This window comes from Humulus lupulus, chromosome 2 (assembly GCF_963169125.1).
Source record: "Humulus lupulus chromosome 2, drHumLupu1.1, whole genome shotgun sequence".
Lineage (NCBI taxonomy): Eukaryota > Viridiplantae > Streptophyta > Magnoliopsida > Rosales > Cannabaceae > Humulus > Humulus lupulus.
This window is the reverse complement of record NC_084794.1, coordinates 58456320-58469794: the sequence shown is the minus strand read 5'-3', so window position 1 is coordinate 58469794 and position 13475 is coordinate 58456320. Positions and strand designations below refer to the sequence as shown.

Here is a 13475-nt window from a genome sequence, read left to right as displayed (position 1 = left end):
GTTCTCATTCTCCTCTTCATTATCAAATTGTTCTTCAATGTCCTATTCATTATTGAATTCTTCTTTAATATTCCCATTCTCTAATTGTGTAGCTCTTTCCATCTTTAGCTCTTCAGTTTCTATTGTGAGACTAGCAATCTCATCATCTTTCTAAGAAACAACATCAGACACTTCCCTTTGTTTTCTTTCAAATAATCATATATTTTTGTACTAAACCTACAAAATAATCAAGCCAGTTAATCATTTGAGTTAAGTAAATACAAAACTAACAAAGATTAATAAATGTAATACTCAACAACTCTAACACGACTTGATTGTTCAGGTGTCTCTACCCTTGGCTACAATTTCACCACGACTACTTTTTTCTTTCAATTCCTCCTATTCAATATTCCATGGATCGATTATATTCCTATGGAGATTGTGAGGTGGGTTTCATTGTATTATTTTCCTTTTATTGTTAGTTCATTATATATTGTATTTGTTTGGTTTCTTTTGTGTACAGTTAATTACAGATCAATTATTTTTTATTTCCAAACGTCAAATAGGTATAAATATATATTATATGTAGGTATACTTCTTGCTATATTTTCTTTATGCTTTTGTGAAGATGTTAATCTATTTATTTGTAATTAAGCTATACAATTTGTTTTTTTTTAACATGTATGTTTTAAATCTTCGTAATGGTTTTGTTGGGTAGTCTTTCGGTTCTCATTGTTGTGACTTCTGCTTGAGATATTATTGATGTAAGCTCAAAAAAGTGTTTGCATGACATGTTTTGTTGCTGGGATTTCATTATTGTTTTTCATATTTCGTATTTGTTTAATTTTAGTGTTCTGTTTGAATCTAAATGGATTGAAAGGTCTGTTTTTGCAGCTAGATTGTTTACAGGTTTTTGAATATTCATTTTTTATTTATTTTGACTCTTGGACTTCTACAATATAAATAAATGAATGTGTAATAATTATAACTGCTATATAATTATTATTTCCCTAATAGTAACAACTTATTATTTTATAGTATTTATTGTTTTTATTAATAATCTGTATTTTTCTATAGGGGAATTTATTATTATAATTACTAAAATTTAATTTTAATTTGTAACGTTTCAAATAGTGTGGCTCTGTTTTGTCAATTATTAGTGTGACTCATCATTTGAATGTATTAATGTTTCTATATTTCTCTAATTTATTGTCCTTATATATTTAAATATTTATCATCCTTGTAAATGTATTTGTCCTTTTCATCTAATCTAGTTATTAGAAAGGTTAGCAAGAGTCTATTTTTAATTATTTCTAGAAAAAGGTTGATAAATTTGGTTTCCTCTTAGTCTCTTTAGGTTGTTCTCAATTATGAGCTAAAAATCGGTACGTGTATGTTTTTTTTTTTATACAAGCATCATGTATATCTATATTTCACAAGCATTACAAGGTGTAGTTAAAAGGTTAGTTCCTAAATATTGACTCTGGATTAATTTGCTTATTGCTTATGTCGGTTTTGTGCCAATTTTTGGCCAAGTGTTGTTATGTTATAGTATATTTGGTTATGTTAAAATTTTATGAGTTTCACTCTCTTCTTTTGTATGCTCTTTTATCCTATTTTCAAGTTAATTCTTTAACTTTTTTCAATTGTTTTTATCATATCATTGTATAGATACATACAAGTAACTGTTTTTATTTTCTTTCCATATTATTCCACTACAAAAAACCTCACTTTTGCCAGCACAAATTTGCGCTGGCAAAAGTGAGGTTTTGCGCCGGCAATGGTATCTTTTGGCGACGAAAAAATGCGCTGGTAAAAATAGGGATGCGCCGGTAAACATTTTTGTCACGTTGTTGTGAAAAACACTTTTAGCGGCGCAAAAATGCGCCGACAAATGTTGACTATTTTAGTGGCGCGTTTTTGCGCTGGTAAAGATGTATATATGCAGTGAGGATTGAAACTTTTGCCGACGTAATTTTGCGCCGGTAAAAGTATTTTTTAAATAATTTTTTTTGATTATATTACTAATTTTATTTTCAATATATTAATATTAATTAATAAATTTCGATTTTAATATATTAATAATTATTTAATTTTTTAGTAATATTATTTAATTATATATAAAATTAAAATTAAAATTTTATAAATAAATAAAAAAAATTACAACTATTAATATTTATTGTCTCCACCAAACATGAAAATATAAAAGTAGTTTAGTAAAATAAATGTCTAATAAATTAAATTTAAATAAATAAATAAAAAGTTCTATAAATGAGTACCGCCCGCCTCATCATCCCCGCCCCCGTCAGCATCATCGTCATCGTCTGAATCCTGTTCTAGTAAGTCAACAGTAAAACCAGAAGCCATTTCACCAACCTGCTAAAACAATTTAAAAATATAAACATACATTATTAATTTGGTTTTTTAAGTTCATACTTTAACTAAAATACATATATCACAAAATACAATATAATAAATATTAACAAGCAAAATTAAACAAATACATATAACACAATAAAATAAAATAAAAATACATATTCAAATCTGTTTTTTTAATTTTACAAAAAAAATTAATAAATACAAAAAACATATATTATAAAATTAACTTAAATATAGTTGTTATTAAGAGAAACAAATACATATAAAACATTAAAATAAAAATTAATGTTAACAGCTATATTTTTTGTAATTAATGTTAATTTTCCTAAGACTAACAAAATTTGGGCAGCATAACAGCTATATTTTAAACTATCCCAAAATTTTATAAAACCTGCAAACTACACACAAAAATATACATAATATTACTAGATCAATATACAGAATATTCCTAGAGCATGCACAACATAAACACATATTTACTTAAAATTTCTAAAATATTTTAAAATTTGATTTTTAATTGCTAAAATTTAATCTTATTATAATACCAAATCTAATCTCATAATCTTAAGATTAATCGAATACTAATTAAATTAATTTCTAATTATGAGATTATATTAGATCATCTAATGTAATGATTTTTACTATACTATCATGCACAACATAAAATTTGATTTCTTCTTGTACCTTTTTTTCTAAAATTTAAAACAGAAAACGAAAATAAAAAAACAGAAAAAAAAATTAAATCATATATAAAAAAAATAAATACAAAACAAAAAAAAACATAAATATAAATATAATCATATACATTTTAAAACATAAAAAACATATATAAATATAAATATATATACCAGTTTAAATATATATATATCGGTTTATATAATATATAATATATATCAATTTATATATATAATATATAACATATATATATATATATTAGTATATACCAGATGGTGTGGTGGTCCGATGGTGGCGGGGTGGTCCGATCGGCGTGGTGGTTCGGTGGTGGCGGGGTGGTCCCGTCAATGGTCCGGTGTACAACTGAGAAAAAAAAAATAGAAATGAGAGGGAAAATTCATGGGCAAAACAAACAAATAATGGAGAAAATAAAATAACTTACCTTACCTTGAGATGGAAAATGAAGGTGTCGTTGAAGAAGAGAGGAGAATGGTGAAGATGAGAGAAATCTGAGAAAATAAAAAAAATGGGGAAGAAGGCTCGGGCGGCTGAGTTATAATGTTATGACTTTTGCCGGCGCGTTTCGTTGCGCCGACAAAAGTATAAAATTGCGCCGGCAAAAGTCTATCAGAGAAGCCCTAGTTCAAAACGACGCCGTTTAAATAAGCATACCTTTACCGACGCATTTGTTGACTTTTGCCGGCGCAACTAATTGCGTCGGCAAAAGTTTGCCCACCTACCACCTTGAAAACGTGCACAACATTAATTTCACGTTGACTTTTGCTGGCGCGTTAGGTGAATTGCGCCGGCAAAAGTCCCTTCATAGTATATTGTTAAACTTTTGCCGGCGCAACTCGGAATTGCGCCGGCAAAAGTCCTTGTTTTTGCCGATGCAATTCACTAAATGCACCGGTGAAAGTTGTTTTTGCCGACACAATTCCAAATTGCACCGGCAAAACCCTTGTTTCTTGTAGTGTTCACTCACTTCTTGTCAAATTTTTGTTTCTCTACAACCTTTTTCTATAAGAAATTAATCGTAATTTGTAACAATTTTATAATGTTTTGTCATATATATATTTTTTTATTAGGTGGATTGGGAAAATATTAAAAAAGAGTACTGTCCTCTTTTTAATTTATATCTACAACTATTTAAGTTGGTTATTTGAAAGATATAAAAGTTATTTAATGTTTACATTAAGATTGACTTTTCATATTTTAGTTGTTAAGTATAATTAGTTATAAAAGATTTAAAATTTAATAATAATTTAAAATTTTCTCAATAGGATTTTAAGTTAATTTCTTTAATAACTATTTCTTATATTTGGGAGTGTTTTCTATATTTATTAAGTTCAACTTTTCATTTTAATCACGAGTTTTATAAATTTTATTATAGTGTTGATGTATATATTAATGAGTTATTGTTTTGAAGTCTATTTTAGACTTTACATATAGAAATGATAAAGCTCGTTGCTAACTAAAGGGAAGGGTTTCCTTTGGTTATATATGGAAATGATAAATCTCGTTGGTTATATTCTTTTTTCACCAAAGTTTTTTCCCTTATAATAGAATAACTCTTTTACTTATTCTTTGTTTTTTGATGTACATGTATATTTTTAGTATATTGGTGGGATAGTTTGTTCAAGGTTGCAGACTTTTAGTTTCTTTTTTACTAAGTTTTTTTGTCTAAGTTTTTTAGGGCATTTTTTTCTCATGTTAGCTCCATTGTTTTACAATGTGGCCTATGGATTGGTTTAGCATGACCTTTGGCTAGAAGATAATATTTTTATGTTGGATTTTTCATTCCTCCTAATAGTACTTTCTATCTTGAATATTGATACAGTCTATTCCGACAAAAAAAAAAAAATACCATGGATTGATAAAAGTAATAATTTATACAAATTGAATTAGTTTAATCATTGTTCCATTACTTAAGATCACTTAATATATTTTCTTGAATCTCTCTGTGCAATTCTGTGACAATAACTTTTCTTTTCATAAGCTCTCAGCGAAACTTCATGGAGTTCTACATTTTGCACACCTTGTTCTTTTTTATACAACATACAAGATAGTTGGAGTTATTTAGTGAGACTCAATATATGTTAAAACACTGATGTGAAGTACTTACCAAATCCTCTCTAATATTCACCATGCGTCTACGAGATGTGCAATGTCTCGACATATTTTGTAGAGCTCGTTCTATTTGTGCTTTCCTAAATTCATACAATTTTTTTAATTAAAGGTAAGTTATTAAACACTTACTCATATTTCGATACTAAGTTTTGCATTGAAAATAGTACATAATACTTTGGAGGTAGACAATGCTTGACAAATTGTACCCAATTGTGGTCGATTTCGAGACTGATGAACAAATGCGAGTTGTGAATATTTTCTGAACATTTTATTAAATAAAAAAAATTAGAAATTTACTAATACATTGATATCAAATTCGAATTAATAAAGAAAATCACCACAAACAAAATTTTGAAGATTCATACCTTCTTAAATAGTCAAATACATCTCCAAATCAAGATTATTAACCCTCAAAAGCTATACATTATCAAAAATAGAATAAATCCGAAGTAATAAGAGAAAATAAAAAAAAAATTCATACCAACATATATTTAGTGATCCATACCTATTACAAAGCTCAAAAAGTTGTTTGGATTCTGAAAATCCGTTCAAAAACTCAAAACAATGGGTATTTCTGACTACCACTCATACCCATTGCCAAAGGAACTTTTTTTTCCTCTCAAAACCGAAAATAACTAATTTTCTATGATCTATTTAAGTTTTTTTTTTAAATATAGAAAAAATGATGGAAGAAAACAAGAAAAAAGTTGGGAAATAGCTAAAACCCTATTCTCTTGCACATTTGTGATTAGTGATGCACACGGGGCGGGGAATTGGCAGGGAGTGCTCCCCCGTCCCCGTCCCCGTCCCCATTTATATTTCTAATCCCCGTCTCCGCCCCATCCCCGCTTATTCCCCGTCGGGGACGGGGTGGAGAATCTCACGGGGAACCCATTTATTTAAAAAATAAATTTAAAAATAAAAATCGTGAATTATATGTGAATTAAAATATTGCACAATATTTATTATTTAAAATATTAAACACTATCCTAAATAAAATTTAAATATTAAAAAATTTACTACTATAGTACAAAAATACATAAAGAAAAGATATAAAATACATATCAAATATTACAAAAATATATAAAAAATTAAACGGGACCCCGTCGAGGCGGAGAGTTATCCCCGTCCCCGCCCCATTTAACATTCGAGGATTGAAAGTTATCCCCGTCCCCGCCCCATTCCCCATTTAGATGGGGATTCCTCGCCCTATTAGGGGCGGGTCTCCGCGGGGCCCCGTCCCCATAGGGAAAATGTGCATCCATATTTGTGATGGAGGTTTCTTAATTGTCGTCTCTGTGTTTCAGAACGAGGAATGAGATTGAGAAAGTGAGTTTTAACGCCTTTAACTTAAGTTTTATTTTTTTTAAAAAAATCGAAGTTAAAGGGCTTTGCCTTTTATTTTTCCAAACGATCCTTTCACCTTTTACAATTTTTACTTTTTTTTTTCCAATAAAATAGAAGTAGTAGATTAATTCCCATGAGCGCCAAACTGAAAAAATGAAGTTAAAATTTCTTTAAAAGCTTTAACTTTGTTTTTTTTTTATGTATTTCCCAATAATTCAAATTGTAAAAATTGAAGTCAAAACATATTTTTGTAACAGTGAATAAAATTAAAACTAAAACATTTTGAACCATATTTCTTTTAAATTTATGATTTTATTAATAAACATTACAATTTTTTATTGGTTAGATTTCTCATGAATCACTTTTGTTCTTTTCAGGTGGAAGCCGTAGCTCTTCTAGCAGGACATAATTGGGATTATGCTCGAGGACTCTTTGTTCAAGAACCTTTTTCAGACTCCCTCTCTTTAGTTTTAATGATTTATAATAAGTCCGTTCATGTAAATGCGTTAGGTTTTTTGTTTTATGATATAAATGCACTACTAAAAAAATTACATGATAAGTCGGTTAAAAACTGACATCTGAATGTTCATAAGTCGGTTGAGAACTGACTTCCCATGCAGTGACTTATGATGTAAAAACGTGATAGGTCAGTTGGCGCCAAACCGACATCTGGTGTAAGACATGGTAGGTCGGTTGCAAACCGACATCTGGTGTAAGACATGGTAGGTCGGTTGCAAACCGACCTCTAGTGTAAGACATGGTAAGTCGGTGTGGCACACCGACCTCTGGTGTAAAACATGACAAGTCAGTTCACAACCGACTTATGGTGTAGAGTTCTATTGTCAGTTTTAGTAGAACCAACTTATGGTGTTTTTTTTTCTCTTAAAAAGTGTATTATGCCCAAAACAAATCATGTTTTTATACAATCAAACTGAACAAAACAAAACATATATCACAATAATATAAAATACTAGAATTTGAATTAAGTATCTAAAATAACGAGTCTTAAGTTAATTACAAAATGACTCACATAAGCATTGTAAACTATAGTTAGGCAACAAAAGTGTGTATATCTTCAAGAAAGTCTAAGTTAACAAAAGTGAGTGGACCTATGTAGTACTCATCAAATCCATGACGCATTGTGCCTATTCTTCACGTACTTTATTGATCTCATCCTTTGTGTAATAGTTCTTCCCGCCACACTAAAACAAAATTCATTGCATGAGTTGAATTAATATACTTAATCTTAAGGTAAATCTAGAACTTTAATAATGAATATTTTCACTTACATTACTAGTTAGCCATCGCATTTAAAACTCATTTGTCACGAAGTCCTTCATCATCCTCATAACATAGAACCCACATTGTACTGATTGTAATGGTTGACGAGGACACTTAACTGTTCTCCACGCGACTTCCTTAGTTTTTGCATTATTTGTGTGTAAATGTTGAAAGACACTAAATAATAATAACATAAACATTTAGATGTTGTTAATTTTAAATGAATTAAAGAGTATGTAGTTAATTTGTTATATTTTTACCGAGAAATGAGAGATTTGATTTCATCTGGTGGAAAATTGTGAAGAGAATCCAGGAATTAGCACAATTGGTGATCAAAATCAATTATTATAAGCATCCAATGCTTTCTAACAGAAACACAAAAATATTTCATTATTAATATTATATATATTCACTAACAAAATACTAAAAGTAAAAAACTTACCCCTTATGATATGGCAACAACCACATCTGACCCGGATTTGAATCAATCATATGCTTTGATACCCATTCAACTCATTCTTCTTCAGTGGATCCAACATTTGATAACCAAATTGGCTCAACAAAACGAAAAAAGTGACTGATCTCTCTTTTCACTAATTGGAAGTATAAAATCCTACATAAAAAATATATCTTTGTTAAATTTATAAAATAAATTATGAACAAACTTATAATTATTTTAAAAATCTTTGATACCTGATATATAACGATACACATGATGCTCCAATCTCTTCCATTAAGCCAACATGGACTATTTCTTCGTGTGAGATATATAAATCATTCTCATGGCCGAATATCTCAAAATCCATCGAAATTTTGATTATGAAACTTGGCTCCACATACTTCACGGTAGTTAATAGACACTTGAGAAAGCCCCATTAGGAATCTTGAAGAGTATCGGGGCACTAGCTTTAATTGACACTACTTCATTTTGACTAGGAAGTCTTTGGGAAGGATGAGACTTCTCTTGTGTCATTGGGGCATTAGGTATTGGTGAACCATTCCTTTTTTGCTTCTTTGTCTTCTTAGGTAGCTTCAACATGTGTAATGACCCAACTACTCTAGACTTTTGGACCATTAACGAAACTATACATACAAATCCTTAATAAAGCTTACATTGCGAAAATACCATAATTTTATTAGGAAACTTGTAAAAATAAGAGTTACTTACAAAAATACCAAGAAGGATATGGGATCCCATTATCTTAAAAACAAAACATAATTTAAAATAAAGGAGTTACATAGCAAGTGCGGAAAATTATATATAAACCCATAAATAAAAGACTACATCCTCGAAATCGAACTCTCGACTCCTTGAATCCATTCACCATCGATACACAATCTCCAAGCATCCACGAATCTTACCGCCGTAATAGCTATTTTCCTGCACATATAAACAAAAAGGAATGAGCCTAATGCCCAGCAAGGAAAATCTAACACATAGTTACATAAATTTCATAAGAAACATAAAGACATAATATAACACTTTATCATACACATACTATAATGCCCATTATTACTTAGGGTCCCATAGACTAAACAAGTCATATGCCCATGAGATTGGTGGGGTCCTACTAGCTAAGCAGGTCATATGCCCATAATCTATTTGGGGTCTTGTTAGTCATATGGGTCATATGCCCAAGCCTACAAACATACATATCATAACAGTTATCATAACATAAGAAACATAAGATAACATATAAAACATATAACATATGCATTTCTATCCTATTTTCCTTACCAAAGTTACCGGGATATGAGGACAGAGTTGGGACTTTTGGAACACTCCTAAAACCATAAATAACAGGGTGAGTAGATTTGAAGAAAAAGAAATGAAAGGAATGGAAGGACTAAACCTTTGAGAAACATACTTACCAAAACTTATGTGCTCAATAACTTAGATTTCCTAACCAAAATAAAGATTAAGGTTAGAGGCTGAGTAGAAGACTATGAGAACTTAAAAGAAAAGTATAGAATTGAACTAGAGTTTTGGGTTACCTTGAAGACTTGTAAGACCAATCTACACCTCAAACCGAAATACTATAAAACCTTACTTCCCAGAGTGTTTGATAAGCTTATGATGATTAAGCTTATGATTCCCCAACCCAGGTGTTTACACTCTCACACTCACCTAGCACTTGCAGCCTCTGAACTTAGAGCAAAAGATGAATAATGGCTGGGTACTAGGTCCTATTTATAGAGTTTAGGAATGAAAGGATCTTAATTTTACTTGAATAAAAATAATAGCTTTTTAGGTGAAAATAATTTGAATTATCGTTCAGCAGAGGCTGAAGACTCGTTCAAAAAGGTGCTGGACTTATCAAGAGGTTGAATGGCTGAGTGGAAAATGTTTTCAAAATGTTTCAAAATATGTTGAAGGAGGCGATATATCGCCCCCTGTAGGCGATATATCGCCTGGGCCAGTATGCCCGAGGCTGTCGTGCATCGTCTCGTGTTTTCCATATCTACGTGCTGCGATATATCGCCCCTATAGCTGCGATATATCGGCACACGCTGATTATTTAAACACGAAATTACACATTTTTAGCTAAGTTTGAATGGAGTAAACAGCCTTGACTAAGCCCTCAACGTATTCAAAGCTGCTGACTGACCTTATAGCATTCAAACTTTTACCCTTATTAAATTTAATCCTCAAAATACTTAATCCTTAATCATCCATACATAACATGTGCTTAAAATCCTATTGGTTCTTATCTAAACCTTATAGTATAATAAATATTATCCTTAATATCAGTCATATTAATCAAACCTTAGGTTAAAATTAATATTCTTAAACTATAGGTGAAACTTAGGAAATCTACAAGTACTACTATGAGTGTCCAAATAATTCCCGGTCTGAACCAAAAATCCACAGTTAAAAAGATAATACTATAATACTTCTATCTAACTAGCTAAGTAAAGTTCTTGGACTCTACAACATGAAAGTAACACATGTTAGTCATGAAAAATAATTCAATCACTAAATATAGTTTCTTGTCAATGTCTTACCAAATCTGAATCGTAAGGAATGATCAGATGAGATGGCCACTCAACATAGTGGCCGATAGCATGACGTACTAAAGAAATCTCATCTCCAATAGGAAAAATAAGTTTAGCCTCATCATTGTAGCACTCATCCACTTGCACACGATAGTTACCCTTTCTTAAGTCAACACAATGAATTTTTCCGCTTGTTGCCATTATTCGTCCAATAGCAACAGTATCACCATTTTCTGTCAATAATCTAGACTTCTGATTATCCTACAAGCTCAAGACGAGGACAAAATAATATTAATATTATAATAGATATTTTCTACAATAATAATATGAATAGGTGAAGAATAAAATACCTTTGAAGAAACTAAAGACTTATTTACCACCTCCATTGGCGTAGGGATCTCACTTGTTCGTGAAACTATCGTAGGCAAACTCACTTCACTTCCTTTTAATGATGAAATTTGGTTTGCTAATTCTGTAAACTTTTTAAAAAAGAACTCTCGTTCTTGTTCTCGTTCTTCTCTTTCTCGTTTTTATTCTACTTCAAATTGTTCAGCTTGACTATGTAGTCTTTGCTCAAAGGATTGCTCTAACTTTTTAAAGTCATCTAAGTATTTTTGTGATTGGTATTGTTGAAATTGAAATTGATATTGTTGAATTCCACTAAAACCTCCTGCTGGATTCAAAAAGTAGTCTCTTTGTGTAACGCCACGAATTTGGCCACTTACTCTACTAGGATGCTCCTTTGTTCCTAACACTTGTGTCAATATATCGTTTGTCCCAACTTCTACAAGTGTCCCCTCATTTCTCTTATCTAGAAGGTCATCCTGCAATATTTAATTTCATAAATTTAGTAATACAATATAATGAAGGATAAAAAAAAAAAATCCAAGTTCATGTAGTTTACAACATACAATGGCATCTCCTATAAGCTTGTCACGTTCATTTACATAATTTCCTGATGCATCTTTCCTTGCATCCTTCCAAAGTATAGATCGATCTATTGGCTCATCTGTGCCTAGTTTAGTTTGCTATAACAAAATAAAACTCAATTAGTTATATATTAAACCACTACAAAAATTAAAATCAATAGTAAAAGCTCACTTACAAGGTCAATTTCTATTTCTTTATAACTGTGGCGTGATGAACGATGACGATGCTCCAAAGCAGCACACCTCTCTTTTTGTTTTTTTTACTAAATTCCTAATTCAATTGGAATAATTTAACTTTTCAATAAATTAATATATGAATACAAAAAAATTGAACCTTAGTATTGTACATTTACTTGAAATTCTTTACTTTTTCTTTTGGTGACGAAGTTTTTCCATTCCTCCTTAGGAATGTTATATCTTTTTGGAGGCACATCTAATGCAGTGAGATTTGCTTCCAATAAATCTTGGTTGTTAAGGTAAGGAGCTACAAATCTTCCAGTAACAAATGTTTTGAATGTCCTCCACTTGATGCCTACTGAACTCATCACTTCCTTTCTCATTCCCTTGTTAAGATGAAAAGCTAGCTACAAAGTTTAACAATACAAGTCAGTGTAAATAATAATATACAAGTTTAAAAGATTACCTTCAGTCTATGAACCTTACATTTACATCTTTCCAAACATTCTCTAAAGTTGTAGCAGGAACATCATGCCAATTATCATATGTAATTGACACCATTGACTTTGCTTGCATCCCCAAATAGCACTGTAACTCTCTCTCCGGAGTTCCAATTGATTGCCCTCTCTTGTTAAACCTTAAATTTATCTTAATCCCTTTGATCTTGTCAGCAATTATTTTTGCCAATCGCAGTATTCCCTTAGTCTGCCTACTTTTCTTCTTCTTTGTTGTAAGATCTTCATTACCAGCCTCTTCTAAATTGATACCTTCGTCTGCATTGTCTTCAAGTTCCTCTTCGGGATGCTCTTCATGATGGTCCATGATCCTATTAAGAAAAAACAAGTATAAAGATTAGTACATAAAATAAACAAATGATAAGAATATTTTAAATACAAAGCCACTAGGGTGAGACTCAGGTTTGGTCTAGTGGTTATGGGGGTTGGGAATTAGGGTGAGACTCAGGTTCGAAGGTTCGAACCTAGGATCTCTTGTTATTAAGGCTTTTAGTCTCAATTACGCACCACGTGTGCCAATGATAAAAGAAAATATATTTTAAATACAAACTTACAATCCAAATTCCATCACAATCTCTTCGAACATATGGTCCAACTATTGATTCAATTCCCTCAAATTCATTGATATCTCCAATTTCTTTTTCAAAAGTTTGAAGTTCGCCAATCTCATAATCATCATCATCATCACCTATGAATTTTGGTTGTGATGCAAGTACAATTGACCATCTTGAATCTGATGGATCTTGAATATAGAATACTTGTTTTGCTTGACTTGCTAATATAAATGATTCTTTCTTATGGCCTATTTTATTGAGATCCACTAAAGTACATCCTAACTCATCTGATATAACATACTTGTCTTCTACCCAATTGCATTTGAACATTGCCATCCTAAAATCACGATAATCAAGCTCCCATATTTCTTCAATGACTCCATAAAATTTCATATCTCCATAAAATGGTTTCTTATCACGAGCTGAAGCAAATTGAAGAGTTTTTGCAACAATACATACATCGCTATTTTGTGTCACTCTAACATCATCACAAGCTTTTGTAATAAATCTAT

At 30.8% G+C, this 13475-nt stretch overlaps 1 long non-coding RNA gene across 1 annotated transcript; it reads right to left on the bottom strand.

The window, feature by feature from the left end:
- Positions 1-7826: 7826 nt before the first annotated feature.
- On the bottom strand, positions 7827-8543 carry LOC133816057 (uncharacterized). Its single transcript, XR_009884989.1, has 4 exons — positions 8485-8543; positions 8234-8404; positions 8052-8156; positions 7827-7968 (listed from the first exon to the last, which is right to left on the bottom strand). It is a non-coding gene; the product is annotated as an uncharacterized LOC133816057 (long non-coding RNA).
- Between the last annotated feature and the right edge of the window lie 4932 nt (positions 8544-13475).